Source organism: Erpetoichthys calabaricus, chromosome 6 (genome assembly GCF_900747795.2).
Source record: "Erpetoichthys calabaricus chromosome 6, fErpCal1.3, whole genome shotgun sequence".
In the NCBI taxonomy this organism is placed as follows: Eukaryota; Metazoa; Chordata; class Cladistia; order Polypteriformes; family Polypteridae; genus Erpetoichthys; species Erpetoichthys calabaricus.
The window spans coordinates 85,632,604-85,647,787 of NC_041399.2; positions in this window are offsets into that span (position 1 = coordinate 85,632,604).

The window sequence follows — 15,184 nt, forward strand, 5'->3', positions numbered from 1 at the left end:
AATACAGTAGTAGAGAACTTTGCCTTCTTTCCTTCCTTTCAGACTGAAGGTAGGCTAAATGAAATATTATTAATGCCACCCTCCTGCAGACCAGAAACCACATCAACTCCAGGATAAAGCAGTCTAAAATAAGAATAAACTAGGTGGCTGTGCCCCCTGCTCGCTTCGCTCGGCAAACCTGCGATACACGCCATTGTGAAGAGGTGGGCTGAACACACCCCAAGGAGATGCGGTCGCTCCTCCAAAACCCCTCTTAAATGGTGATACAATGAGAAACAAATACATTTTATTTTTTTTCCTCGTCTTTGCTCAATCCGCTGCTGGCTTGCTGCTGCTGTCGTGCCACGTGGTCTGCATTTTGTATGGTACTTCGAACATTTAAAAGCCTGTACAGCAGCTGTCCTTTTATCTCACTGCCTTGTCTCTCTTCTCCCTCAGATATCCTCAATCACTATTTGATCTCTTTTCGCTGTTCCGTTATTTTACCAAGTAATATTTTCTGTTTGTTTGCGCTAATGCGATCTTTACTATCATTTTTTTGAGACTTTCGAATTTTCCTGCTTCCATTATCTCTAACCTGCTCTGCATGTGTATCGTGTCAACCTTTTAAATTCTTTACGAAGTTCTACTTTGTCATCTACTCTTTGTCTTTCTCCGGCCCTGGGTGTGGTTAGAGAGGGGCTGAACGCATCCTAAGGAGATGTGGTTGCTCCTCCAAAACCCCTCTTAAATGGTGATACAATGAGAAACAAATACATTTTATTTTTTTTACCTCCTCTTTGCTCAATCAGCTGCTGGCTTGCTGCTGCTGTCGTGCCACGTGATCTGCATTTTGTATGGCACTTCGAACATTTGAAAGCCTGTACAGCAGCTGTCCTTTTATCTCACTGCCTTGTCTCTCTTCTCCCTCAGATATCCTTAATCACTATTTGCATCTCCTGCTGTGCTTCGAATGTTTAAAAGCCTGTACATCTTAACCACAGTCTTTTAAATTTGTATTTTAGCCTATGCCCCTATGAACCAGTAATGGGAATTGAGTGATTTATAACAACTTAATATGTCTTTAAAATTTATTTTTGGGGACCCCCAATATTTTGCTTTTAAGACTTTCAGTAGATCCGAATGGTTGCACATATTTCACACCTTGCTTTTATGCTAGACTATGCAGAACGTGCAGAAATATCCATTCATCCAAAGATGTAAATTATAATGGGCAACACGTCTAAAGACTGCAAACAAAGTTTGATTTGTAAGGTGTACCAATGACACACATAGACTTAAACTTTAACAAAACTATCTGAAAATATGATTTAAAAACTAGTTAAAATGTTTAGAATAGGAATTAATGAATGTGATGCAAGGAATTTGGAAAGAGAATAGGATGTTACTTTCGAAATATTGATACAGTAGAGGAAAAAGAAGGAGAAAATCTCTAACAGAGTGTTGTAGTGGTAGTAACTGTAGGTGACCAAAATGGAATAAATGAATCTGGTAACCTATTAGAAAAGAAAGAAATAGCAGAATGGGGCTGAGTAAGTTTACATGTTAAATTAGAAAAAAGAATTAAAACTACTTGTGAATAAGGAGAAGCAACAAAAACTCTCCTTGGGGCATTATCAATGATAAAGCAAACAGTCCCGTAAAAAGAAATGAAAGATGGTTATAAACAAGAAGTAATTGAGAACACAAAGAAGTTATTTGATTTATTGGGTGAAAGTGATGACTCAGAAAAAGACTTCTCACCTATGAAAAAAAGAGAATAAGGCTCTGGGGAATATTTCTCTTTATCAGAGTCAGCAAATCCATTTTTGGAGACAGCTTTTACCAAGCTGATGAAAATGAAAGAACAAAGTGGTGAGAGAACAACTAGTGTAAAAAGGAAAAGAACAAAAAGTGAAAAATAGAAAATAAAGAGGTGCTTGCTATTGTAATTTCTTAACATGAATGGTATGATTGTTAAATAGGCAAACCATTCATTAAAAATGGCATGTATAGACATTTTATATATAATATGCTTGCTAGGGTGTGGAGTAAATACATGGGAGATGAGACTACTTAGATTAATAGTTGTTGTAATCCGTTTAGATATCAAGAATACAGGGATTGGGTTTATAATCATTAGTCCATCCCTATCTCCATTATAAGATACTAATAATTCAGTTCAGTGGGTCAGTGCCCATTCAATGAAAAATTACATACTGTAAAAAAAAGAATGATTCAAAGAGGATAAAGAACACACAATATTTTATGTAGAGCCAACACCAGATATTTATTTATTAAAAACTTTAAACTTATTAAAAGCACAGAATAATTCCATGATATCAGCAACCTGCTTTGTATGTTAGATGAAATAGAGAAGACTACTTCTTCATTAATATCATAATAAAATTAAATTAGCAAAAATAAATAAATAAATAAATCATGGTTATTCATGAAGAGACTGAGAAGAAGAAACGACCTCAAGAATAGACTTCTTCTTCTGGAGTAAAATGTAGGTAGTCCAAAGCTTCTAAAAGGGACCTACTTTCTTTTGAGATCACAAAATCTTTATAGCAGAGTTAGAAACAAGTAATTAAACAGGTAAACAAATATCAGCAGAAGATGTGAGTATCAAAAACAATTTATAAAGAAAAATACAATGTTACTCTCTACAGGTCTCTACAGACTGCAAGTGAATGGTGAGAAGATAAATATTTTTCAATGAAATGAAGAGAAAAAAATATAGGAAAACAAGAAACCCTACAAAAAGTATAGGAGAATTTATTGTAAGAACCATTTGCTAGTTATTTAAGGTATATTGAATGTTTGCCTATATATTAGTGCAGGGGTAGGCAACGTCGGTCCTGGAGTGCCACAGTATGTGCAGGTTTTTGTTCCAACCCAGTTCCTTAACGAGAACTCAATTATTGCTGATGAAGCACATATTGCTTAAGTGACATTTTGATGCTTCATTTTAGTGGTCTCGTTTGTTAAGGTTCTCCAACCTTAATTGCTTATTTCAATCTTAAACTGCTGCATTCAGTGTTTTAATTGCTCCTTATTAGCAATAAGATGTAAAAGACAAAGCAGCCAGCAGTTCTCCAGCTAGCTTTTTTCCAATTACATCTGTATGTGTTCATCATGCACTGTTTGATTTAATAAAACACTTAATAGAAAAATGTGACAGACTGAAAATGATCTGTTTTAGGCTTCATATCATTTGGATGATATCCTTGGAAAGGAAAAAAATCTACGATATAAGAGCCTTACATTGCACAGACTAACAAGCCATAAAATTAAATAAGGTCTGAGATTGGCAATGATTGGTTTCTAATTAAGCAATTGGGTTGGAATGAAAACCTGTAGCCACTGCGGCTCACCAGGACCGACATTGCCTACCCCTGTATTAGTGCATAACCTATGGGAGGTTCTTACAACCCCCACAAGTTGAATTGAATTGGTATATTCTAACTGTTTAGAGCCTCTCTGAATATAGATTAGCCTCAGTTAGTGACCTGCCTTGCTGTGTGTAAGGCATGGAGGGCACATGGTTTTAAACTGTGCCCTTACGTGCCCAATAGCATGAGTTAAGATGCTGTACTGAATGTGCAATGCCGTACATTTAGAGCGTACTGAAGGCGAAGTAAAGCATCTTTAAGTATAGAAACAACTGAAGTTTGAAAAGAAAAGCTAAGTTTAGGGAAGAAACATTTTTCTCATTTTTTTTCCTTTTTATTCTACGTGTGTAACAACCTTTTTTCTTTATTCATGTGTGAACTATTTGCTTTGAATTTTCACTATCCATCCATCCATTTTATAACCCGCTGAATCCAAACACAGGGTCACGGGGGTCTGCTGGAACCAATCCCAGCCAACACAGGGAACAAGGCAGGAACCAAACCCGGGCAGGGTGCCAACCCACTGCAGTGAATTTTCACTAAATCTCTCTGTTATAAAAGGAAATCCTGGGATAAGACTTTCTCGGAGATAATTTCAACTCCCACGAGAGATAATTTCAGGTCCCGCGAGACGAAACTTTTTGCCAAGGGATTTTGACAAGTCCCGCACTCCTCTCAAACATTTACAACCACACCCATGTTCCAATCACTTCTCAATCATATGAATGCTATTGTCAAACACAGTTCCTGCGCTTTTAGCTCCAAGCGGGGTCGGAAATAAAAGACAAAGAGTAGAACACAAAGTGGAACATTGTACAGAGGTTCAAAAATGTTGGCGTGATACACAAGCAGAGCAGGCAAAAGATTATGAAAATACTACAACTTGAAAGTCTCAAAAAACTGATAGTAAAGATTGCATTAGTGCTAAAAAACAGAAATGACGGAACAGCGAAAAGAGATTGAATATATGGACATAAAATAGGTGATATGACAGAAGTATGTAAGTATTGTTTGGCATTAAACTTTAAGTCGGAGACTTGTAGATTGTCTAATTTGTGTTGCCAGCAGGGAAGAGTAGTGTTTCTTCCCAATGAAGAGGCCTATCCACGAGAATTAAAAGATTTATTGTTTGATGAAAGTGAAATCCACATATGTGAGTGGCAGAGACGCGAAGTGGCTGGCGCATAGTGCAGGCCGGGGGGTTGGTGAGCGAAGCCCCCTAGCCTTTTAAAACAAACTTTTGGACTATGAGATGTATTTCAGCACGCATTTGACCCATGCTTGATCCTGCCTTACGCACCAGCAGCTACTGTTATGGAAGTCATGAAATGGAAGACATGATTGGCCAATTTTAAATTTAATAATATATCATCGAATACACAAAAAAAGGAATAGGAGCCATTGCACCATCATATAGAAAACACTTGAATGTTTCCTAAATGTTTTTTTTCTCACCTTCTTTGTGTCTTCAAGACCCAGAATCGCTACCAACAATGTCCCCATGGCAGGGGTTGGGGGTTTGTTTTCCTTCTTGGAGAATGGCCACCGCAGGTCATAGTGGAGCAATCTTGATTGCTTCAACTACCCCAGCAACCTATTGAGATACACTCGGCAACCCGTACGTGATCCTTTCGAGTTGAATACAATTGTGAATCACGAGTTTGCACAACCTAAAATTAGACAATCTGTGGACCCAAAATGGGTCACAACCCATAGTTTAAGAAACTATGTACTATATAATGTATTTTTATAAGTAGTTGAATTTTTCAGATGAAATTATAGAAATGATTCATTAGCTTCATTGAAAAGCGACAAGTAATGCCTTCATCAAAGTGTGCATGAGTCAATGAAGAAATACAAAGTAGAGTAATGCAAAGGTGACCGTTTTCAGGCCAAACAAGAAAGAATGAGAAGCTGATTACTGTAATAACATTACAGGAATTTATGTAGAAGTATTTACCCCTTAATTTTTTCACATTTTGCTATATTGCAGCCTTAAGCTAAAATAATTTAATTTCATTTTTCCCAAATCAAGCAGCATGCAATAACCCAGAATGACAAAGTGAAAACAGGATTTTAGAAATTTTTAATGCTGAACTATCACATTGACACAAGTGTTCAGACCCTTTGCTATGACACTTGAAATCTGGCTCAGGTGTATCCCATTCTATTGTTTTCTACACCTTGTTTGGAGTCCACCTATGGTCAATTTAATGACAGGACATGATTAAGGAAGGCACACACCTGTCCATAGAAGTCCCCACAGTTGACAATCAGAGCAAAAACCAAGCTAGGTGGTCGAAATAATTTCTTATAGATCTTAGAGACAGGATATTCTCAAGGCACAGATCCCAGGAAGCCTATAAAAAATGTCTCTGCATCAAAGGTTTTGAAGAGCACTGTTTCCTTCATGATTCTTAAATAGAAGTTTGAAACAACCACAGCTGTTCTTGACCACCTGGCCTGACTGAGCAATTGAGGAAATAGGGCCAAAGTAAGATAGGTGACCAAGCACCCAGTGGTTATTCTAGCTGAACTTCAGAAAACCAGTGCAAAAATGACAGAACTTCCAGAAGGACATCATTGCAACACTCCACCAGTCTGGGCTTTATGACAGAATGGCCAGAAAGAGGTCCCTCCTCTGTAAAAGACACATGGAAGCCTGTATGAACTTTGCAAAATGGCACCCTAAAGCACTCACAGAATGTGAGGAACAAAATACATTTTCAAAAAACTTCTAATACTCATTTGGGGGGTATTAAGTGCCGTTGACATGAGGAAAAAAGTGAATTTCAAAAATGATATATTTTTTTTCTTTTAGCAAAATGCTGCAACTGAACAAAATGTAAAAAAAAAAAAAACTGAAGGGTTCTGAATACTTTCTGAATCCCCTGTAAGTATGTGCATAAATAAAACTCAACAGTAAAATCCTTTGCACTCGATCTCCTTGATAGGCCTCTGTCTGGCCTTATAACCCTACAGTGCAATTTTCAAGCATGAAGCAGTACAACATCATTCTAACACTTTGGCCTAATCACTATTAGAGTGATCCTGTGCTGGTAAGCATTAAATGGTAATTAACATACCATAGAAGACTCTGTGATGCTACTCCTAAGTACTTTTGCAATCCAGACGTTGTGGGTTCATAGCTGACCACCAGCAGTTCCCCCATTGGAAAATGTTCAGCCTGGGATAAATTGTCATGTGATTCCATGGTGAAACTATTGGTGTAATCGTCAGCATTTGCAGTGTGGACAGGTGGAGTGTAGTGGAGGTGCTAACCAGAAAGTTTGGGGCTGAGTGAGAGGGCTCAGCTGACATCAGTAGGAAGCATTCCACTTTGCATTACTTACAGACAGGCCCTGAATGCCTGGGAATATGAGTTCTTCTATTGTTCATGGCATAGCAGTTTCCATGAGCCTTTATAATCCAGACATCATGGGTTCTCAGCTGACCAACGGCAGATACTAAGTGCAAAATATGCAACCTGGGATGAATTGTGCTGTGAATCAATGGCAAAACAGGCTTATTGCTAGTAATGTTTAAAAAGAAACCTACCAGCTATAAAATGTATGCACCTTTGCCATTAATAATAATTTATGCAATTGATCTGAGCATGCCACATTGAATTTCACCCTATACTTCTGTACTCTTATATATTTTTCTGTATTTCTTTTTGACCTTCAGTGAGTATTTTATATATATTTGGGGGTTCCCTAAGTTATAGAATGCATTTCTTTTATTTATTTTCCATTTAGTTTTGAAGAGACTGAAATTATGTTATGTCTTTTCTGGAGATACCATTAATTTTTTATGATTACTACTGTGTTGCTAGGTTGGGACAACCAGAGGTGCACAGCACGTGATGTCACCACTACAGCAGTTTAAAAGTCAACATCATGCATTGCCTGGTTGTCCAAGATTGCAGATAGAAAATACATTTCTTAGTGTTTTTTTGTTTCCTGGCTATAGCCTATTGTTTTTTTTTTAATTCCTGACAATTCTTATTTATCATTTTGTCTTGGCGTTGTGATCTTTTGCACTCCTTATCTTCTGGTCCCTGTTCTATGCCCGCTAACTAAACTAATCAGCATGTCTGAGGGGATGTGAGGAAACCAGAGTACAGAGAACTAAACCCAAGCAAATGTAACTGGAACATGCCATTCCTAATGGGCTATGCCCAGGCATGGGGTTGAATTTTTTAAAGCATGTAATATTCCATACAATCAAGTCAAACTTTACAAAACTAATTTCAATTCAACCCCACCAATGAGAACGAGAGAAAGGCCAACAGCCAGAGTAAAACTTTTGAGAGTAGTAAAGAAGGACAGAATCCTGCCAGGTTTTGAAAAGTTTTGAACAGCTCCTCTAAGAGACAATTTGATTTTTTTCCAGTTTCAAATAGTATATAACATCAGTTACCCACTGACTTAACAGAGGTGGTTTAGGATTTTTAAGTCTATGTGCTAATAGTGAAAAAAAAAGCAATTACAGTTTGTTTATCCTTCTCCACTTTAAGTTCATCACCAAAGACAGCTATTAATGGATTAGGAGTGATTGTGACACCAAGGTTGTCTGATAGGCATTTAAAATGTTTTGTCCAGAATGATTATAATTTGGTACACTCCCAAAACATGTGGCCTTGTGAGGCTGGAGCTTGATTGCAACATTCACAGGTTGGATCTTGCCCTGTTTAGACAATTTTAAAAGAGGCAGATATGCTCAATAAAACATTTAAAGTTGAATAATTGAATGCTTTGCGCATATTGAGCTAGAATGAATTTTGTACATGGCTGCCTTTCACTCCTTTTCTGAAATGTTTAGTAAGAGATCCTTTTCCCACTGTACTTTGGGATCTTTAAAAGGAAGGGACTTTAAAATGGTTTTATATATTATACAAATGTTGTCTGAGTCTTCAAGACTGATCAATATTTCTTATAGAATAGAAATAGGTGGGAGGTGAGGACAATTGGGCAGATTTTGTTTAGCAAAGTTTCTAATTAAGAGAGAGCGGAAAAATTTGTGTTGATGGGAAACCAAATTTAGAGTGTAATTGTTCATAGGATGCAAAGACATTATTTATATACAAATCTTTAAATGATTTAATCCAATACATTTTCCAAATATTAAAAACTGTGTAAGTTTGAGAGCACGGAAAAGGTAGTTATCATGTAGAGGTGCCACAGATAATATATTCTCTAATTTGAAGTGCTTCCTACATTGGTTCCATATTCTGAGTGAATGAAGGACAATTGGGTTATTAGTATATTGAAGATACTTTGTATTTACTGGTATCAAGCAAGGAATATAAAGAAGTACTGCAGGATTTCATTTCTATTGTGAACCAAGCTAGTGTGTGTTCATTTATTTGTGTCCATGTCCAGGTTTTTATAGCTTTTATGTTTGCTGCCAAGTAATAAAATTGAAAATTAGCTCGAGCTATGCCTCCTTCTGATTTAGGTTGTTGTAGGGTCATCTTTTGGATGCATGGATATTTCAAATCCCAAATAAATGAAGTTATGATTGAATCTAATTTCTTAAAAATGATTTGTAAATGTATATGGTGATGTTTTGAAATAGAAACAGAAGCTTAGGGATGATATTCATCTTGACAGTGTTAATTCTCCCTGCTAAAGATGGAGGATGAACCATCTATGCACATCCTGTTTATGTCCATGCAAACAGCAAAATTGTGTTGAAAAAGAGCTTTATATTTACTTGTGATGTTTACCCCTAGATATTTAAACTGATCTGCAATGATAAAAGGGAAGGTGTCCAATCTAATGCTGCTTGCTGGAATTCACTGGAAAAAGCACACTTTTGTTCAAATTAATTGTGATTCCAGATATCTTTTGAAATTCTGCTAGTACAGTTAGGGCTGCAGGCTCTGTGGGTCTGATATATACAGAACCATATCATTTGCATATAATGATATTTTCTGTTCAAGTCCTTCTCTGAAAATCCCATTTATCTCTGATGCATTTCGAAAGTGAACAGCCTATGGCTCAATGGCGATTGCAAATAGCAGTGGTGACAAGAGGCATCCTTGTGTAGTACCGTGTTCTAGTTTGAAGTAGTCTGAGATAGTGTTGCTAATACAAACTGAAGCTTCAGGACAGGTATACAATTGTTTGATCCATGCACATATGTTAGGGCCAAACCCAAGTGGTAAACAGGTAATCCCATTCAACCATATCAAATGCTTTTTCTGCATCCAAAGAAAATAAGATCTCTGTTAGCCTTCTTAATGGCTTCGGAACTCTATCTGGCAGTTGACAGTGTCTAATCCACTATGACTTCTAAATCCTTCTCATAAGGTGTACTTTTGATTTTCAGACCTCCCATTGTGCATCCAAATCTAACATTTTTACTTCCTATATGTAATATTTAACATTTACTTACATTTAATTTCATCTGCCACAAATCTGCCCAAGCCTGTATGCTATCCACTTCCCTCTATAATGATTTCAATGGATTCTAGATCATTTGCCAATCCATCTAGCTTAGTATTATCTGAAAACTTTACCAACTTGTTATTTACACTCCTATCGAAATCAGTTCTATAAATTTAAAATAGCAGCAGCCTTAGCAATGACCCCTGTGGAACACCACTCTTAACATCAGCCAATTCTGATAAGGTTCCTCACACCACACCCTTCAGCTTCCTGTGCTTTAGCTAAGTTTGCACCCATTCACAAGCAACACCCTGATCTCCCACTTCTTTTAGTTTGATGCCCAACCTCTCCTGGGGCACCCTATCAAATTTTGGTTGTCTTGTTCTGAATTCAATTTCGGAATTAATTTCATTATTATTATATGACACCAATCTCCACCCCACCCCCCCCCTTTTGCATTTCTAGGCTTCGACCTCATTTTATGCGCAGGCCATAAGACTGTCTTTTCAGTTTTAGGGTTAGGCCCACATTATGTTTCTGGGTCTCATTGGGGTTTTGACTAAGAAGCCTGTTTTTGAGTTTTATGTGTTGTAGCATTCGGCCAGGGCCCTTGCCCGGCCAGGACACCTCCACGCTGAGAGGACCAGGTGAGCAAGCGTGGCCAGTAAGTTACCTCCCCTATGATGCTAGATGGCAACCCCCCTGGGTTGCAGCGGTGACTCTGACTCCTGCAGGGCTTCATGGGAGTTGGAGTTTGGTGCAGCCCTGTTGGAATCCGCAGGAGCCGCCAAGGGGTGCTACAGCTGGAGTTGCTGAGCCCTTATGGACAGTCCTTGCGCCACACCCGGAAGTGCTGCCTGAAATGAAGTCATCAAGCACCTGGAGCACTTCCGGGTGTATTATAAAAGGAGCCAGCAGCCAATACTCCAGAGGCCAGAGTCGGGAGGAGGAGGATGAACCTTATGGAGGAGGAGTGGAGGAAGAATAAGAGACATAGAAGTATTGTGTGGAGTTGTGCTTGTGGGGATTATGTTATGCCTGTGGGAACAGGGAAGGCATTGCTCACAGGCGAAGAAGTAGAAATAAAACATTTATTTGTTTTATCAGTGTGCCTCCTGTGTCTGTCTCTGTTAAGTTGGTGCTCATATAGCGCCTTTCAGTCACAGTGTCTAGACCTCAAAACAGGATTTTGTAATTTCAGATGAGAACATTCATCAGTTCTGTTGTGTTCAATTACAGATGAAACGAGTACGCTAGTGTGAAAAATAGGGGCTCCATCTATGCATAAAACATTAGAGAAACCATAACGAGATTCCTCCAATAATTTTAACAGGCAGCAGTTTTCCACAACAAGGTTGCAGAAGCTTTCTGTCTGTGCTGACACTATTGGGCAGAAAGGATTAGACAGCTACACACAATGGCACAAGTCCATTGTTCATCACTCACAAACTCATACTCAGAGTATTGCATCCTCCACCCATCCTTCTGCTGATACCAGCATAGGAGAGAGTTTCCCCCTACCCACAATTACAGCAACCCAGGTAAGCAGAGAGCTGAGACTTCGGGCCAGCAAAGCAGTGGGTCCAGATGGAGTATCGCCATGACTGCTTAAGGCCTGTGCGTTGGAGCTGGGGAGTCCTCTACAGCGCATCTTCAACCTGAGCCGGGAACAGGGGAGAGTCCCGAGGCTTTGGAAAACATCTTGCATCACCCCAGTCCCAAAGTTATCATGTGCTGGTGAGCTGAATGACTTCTGGCCTGTTGCTCTGATGTCACATGTGATGAAGACCATGGAGCAGCTGCTGCTTCACCACCTGAAGCCACAGGTCCACCACGCCCTCGACCCTATGCAGTTCGCATACCAGGAGAAGGTGGGAGCGGAGGATGCCATCATCTATATGCTACATCGATCCCTCTCCCACTTGGACAGAGGCAGTGGTGCTGTAAGAATTATGTTTCTGGATTTCTCTAGCATCTTCAACACCATCCAACCTCGGCTCCTTAGGTACAAGCTGACAGAGATGGGAGTAGATTCATACCTGGTGGCATGGATCGTGGACTATCTTACAGACAGACCTCAGTATGTGCGTCTTGGGAACTCCAGGTCTGACATTGTGGTCAGCAGCACAGGAGCGCCGCAGGGGACTGTGCTTTCTCCGGTCCTGTTCAGCCTGTATACAGTACATCGGACTTCCAATACAACTCGGAGTCCTGCCACGTGCAAAAGTTTGCTGACGACACTACTATTGTGGGCTGCATCAGGAGTGGGCAGGAGGAGGAGTATAGGAACCTAATCAAGGACTTTGTTAAATTTTGCGACTCAAACCACCTACACCTGAACACCAGCAAAACCAAGGAGCTGGTTGTGGATTTTAGGAGGCCCAGGCCCCTCATGGACCCTGTGATTATCAGAGGTGACTGTGTGCAGAGGGTGCAGACCTATAAATACCTGGGAGTGCAGCTGGATGATAAACTGGACTGGACTGCCAATACTGATGCTCTGTGCAAGAGAGGACAGAGCCGACTATACTTCCTTAGAAGGCTGGCGTCCTTCAACATCTGCAATAAGATGTTGCAGATGTTCTATCAGACGGTTGTGGCAAGTGCCCTCTTCTACGTGGTGGTGTGCTGGGGAGGCAGCATAAAGAAGAGGGACACCTCACGCCTGAACAAACTGGTGAGGAAGGCAGGCTCTATTGTAGGTACGGAGCTGGACAGTTTGACATCTGTGGTGGAGCAACGGGTGCTCAGCAGGCTCCTGTCAATCATGGAGAATCCACTGCATCCACTGAACAGTATCATCTCCAGACAGAGGAGCAGCTTCAGTGGCAGACTGCTGTCACTGTCCTGCTCCACTGACAGACTGAGGAGATCGTTCCTCCCCCACACTATACGACTCTTCAATTCCACCCGAGGTGGTAAACGTTAAAATTATACAAAGTTATTGACTGCTATACCTGCCTTGCACTCTCCACCTTTTTTTTTTTTTTAACTTGCACTGCATTTTTATCACTGTTTAATTTAATATTGTTTTTATCAGTATGCTGCTGCTGGAGTATGTGAATTTCCCCTTGGGGATTAATAAAGTATCTGTCTATCTATCTACTGTATTTATCTATTGGCCCAATCAAGATTTGACAATTAACTGAGATCCCATAGAACATTTGTAAACAAAGCAAGATTGTGCAAACTCCAAATACACAATGTGTGTTCATATAATATCATGATTTAGTTTTATTGTGGTAATATGATGCAGGCATACTTGTTGCTGTCTGGGGGAAGTTTTAGCTTCCTGCCACATTAAGCTTTAGCATGTACAATATCTACATGTGTATTTGCCTTTTGGTTGGTTCTAGGCATTTTTCATTGCTAGTACAAATGTATTTATTCTCCACAGTCCATGTCACAAATCAAAGAATAAGCTATTATAACCTGTATCAGTAGCTTAACTAATGTTATTTTATGATTTTTGGCCACTCAGATTTCCTCCCAACATCCCAACGGTGTACATTTTAGATTGATTGGTAAATATACAGTAGACTGGCTGCATATGGATGACAGTGAGTGTATATGTCTTACTCTACACCTTCTTCCCCTCCAAGACACATTCTTGGCATGAACATTAACTGGATTAAGCAAATTTGCTAAAAATAAGCAAATGGATATTTTTGGGCTTGCTGGCGACAACCAGAGAGCTTGTTTGGCCTGCTGGATTGAATGTAAATACAGTATGTTATAAGGAGTTAAATGGAAATAATGAGTGAAATGAAACTTAAAAACACAGGTTATCTATTAATTTAAAATAAATGTTTTGTGGGGCAGCATGGTGCCCTGGTTGGTAGCGGGAAGCGAACCCGGGTCCTCCCTGCGTGGAGTTTGCATGTTCTCCCTGTGTCTGCATGGGTTTCCTCCCGGTGCTCTGGTTTCCTTCCACAGTCCAAAGACATGCAGGTTAGGTGCATTGGTGATTCTGAATTGTCCCTAGGGTGTGCTTGGTGTGTGTGTGTGTGTGTGTGTGTGTGTGTGTGTGTGTGTGTGCGTGTGCGTGTGTGTGTGTGTGTGTGCCCTGCGGTGGGCTGGCACCCTGCTCTGGGTTTGTTTCCTGCCTTGCACCCTGTGTTGGCTGGGATTGTCTCCAGCAGACCTCCGTGACCCTGTAGTTAGGATGTAGCGAGTTGGATAATGGATGGATTGATGTTTTGTGATCCTTTTCTTGTTTGTATTGAATATTACAGATTAATACATAAAAGTAAATATATTACTATTTGTTTAATTTACAACAATACTGTAGCTAGTTTAAAATTTAGAGATCACACCTGTCTGACACAATTCCACATTAAATCAGCAGTAATAATAATAGTAATTCTTTACATTTATATAGTGTCTTTCTCACTAATTAAGGCACTTTACATAGTGAGAGGGGAGCCACTTCGGCCACTGCCAATGTGCAGCATCCACATGGATGATACAACAGCAGACATTTTGTGCCAGTACACGTATCTCACATTAGAAGTGGTGAGTGATAGTTAGACAGTAACAGACAGTAGATGATTGGGGGGCAGAAAGGATGAGGCCATGGTGGGCAATTTAGCCAGGATATTGGGAGACACCCTGCTGTTTACAAAGGATGCACAGGGATCTTTAATCACCACAAGGTCAGGACCTCAATTTTTTGTCTCATCTGAAGGACAGCGCCATTTTTATAGCACAGTTTCTCTGTCACTGCGCTGCAGCATTAGGATCCATATTCAGACCACAGGGTAAGCACCCCCTGCTGGCCTCACCTACATCTCTTTCAGCAGCAACCCAAGCTTTTCCTGGTCAGGGACCCATCAAAGTACTTCCTGGGCCCAAACATGCTTAGGTTCAGGTGGTATGACTTTACTTGTATGTAGGAAGGCAGACATTTTAAAGATAAGGAAGACCTACTGACCATGGCACTGGGAACCTATTACTTAAAACTTGAATACTGTATATACTCATGTTTAAGTTCTCCCGCGGATAAGTCAGGGCTTGATTTTACCGTATAATTTATTTTATAATGTCGGCCATATAAGTCAAATGCAGAAAACTCATGCTGTTGGTCCAAGAGATTATGATATGCTAATGCCCACCTGAGAGAGTAACCATGGAGCACACTGCCTTTTTTCTATGTATTGTGCCTACGTGACCACATGGTAATACCCAAACTATACTGAAGCGGCATTTGCACTGTTTTGTGTTTTTTGTATCTTACACCCTCCTACACCTTTTTTTGTAAGAGCATCCCTTATCTACATTGGAGTGTTCCATCATAAGAAAATATGAAGCTGGTTTTAAATTAAAAATTGTTGAAGTGGTGAAAGAAATCGTAACTGTGCTGCTGCAATAAAATTCGATGTGTCTGAGAAACTGGTGCGAGATTGGAGGAAG